This window comes from Heterocephalus glaber, unplaced genomic scaffold (genome assembly GCF_053883595.1).
Source record: "Heterocephalus glaber isolate CG9 unplaced genomic scaffold, H.glaber_assembly_v1.0 deba00001472, whole genome shotgun sequence".
NCBI classification, from domain to species: Eukaryota; Metazoa; Chordata; class Mammalia; order Rodentia; family Bathyergidae; genus Heterocephalus; species Heterocephalus glaber.
Window position 1 is genome coordinate 53,955,166 of NW_028258315.1, and position 1,125 is coordinate 53,956,290.

General features: G+C 35.6%; 1 pseudogene; it reads right to left on the reverse strand.

Moving 5' to 3' along the window:
* Window positions 1–451: 451 nt before the first annotated feature.
* Window positions 452–547, reverse strand: LOC147826363 (U6 spliceosomal RNA; annotated as a pseudogene).
* Window positions 548–1,125: the final 578 nt, after the last annotated feature.

Genomic DNA, 1,125 nt, shown 5'->3' on the forward strand with positions numbered 1-1,125 from the left:
TTCTTTCTGCACTGCTCAATATATATATAAATCAAAAAATTTCATTAAGTGCTAAACCAATATGTGTTGGTTTTCTTTCTTTTAAAAATTTTATTATTTTTTTCTATATAACATAACAGCATCAAACCTGGAAAACAAAGGTGTTTTTTTCTGTGGCATACAAAAGAAGGGCAAATTCTTGTCCTAACTCCTGCAACCCATGTATATAATACATTACATGGGAAAGGAAAATTAAGACCACAGATGAAATTAAGGTTGCTAATTATCTGACTATAAAAATAGAGAGATTATCCTGCATCATCAGGACCCAGAGTAATCAAAAACATTTATAAAATTGGTAGAAAGAAGAAGCAGAGTTGGCAATCCTCCTGCCTCAGCTGCCAGAGTGCTGGGGTTATAGGCATGTGCCACCACCCCTGGGCATAAGACTATTTTTGAAAGCCAAGTTTTTAAAACTATAGAACACTTCAGGAATTTGCATGTCATGATTGACTGGGGTCATGCTAATCTTATTATTCCAATTATAGTATACCCACTGTGGAAGTGATCATTCAGTAGTCATGTTTCTAGTACTGTACATTTGCACAACATTAGGGCAGAGGAAATGTTTAATTTATTTACAGTTGTCTCTCTTAAAATTATTTTCATCAATTACTTAATGTTTCTCAGAAGAGTACTGTACAGATTTTACTTGGAGAACTTAACATATGACTGCCCACTGGTTCTCAATTATTTTGTTTTGGGGGCACACCCGAGAGTAATGGTAACACACTTGAAGGGGTCAGAACTGTACCCACTGTTTTTGCACAACATCTTTTTGACCTTTTAATTCCATCTGTTTATCTGAGTAAGACTATTTGGAAATCCTATAATCACTGCTTCATTCTCCTAAGCCAGTGTTCACTTTGGTTCAGTAACTAGGAGATCTTTTTCATGACTGGTGTGAATACTGATCATTTAGTATTATACTACTGCACTCTCCACAACATCCCACATTTTAATCAACCAAACATTCCATCTAACAGATGTCCCAGTAACTTTAGAGTTGGGGCAGAAGTAAAGCTGGAACATAAATGAAAATGTCACACAAGAGAAGAGGCTGGTCCTCCATGGCATTATAATGCA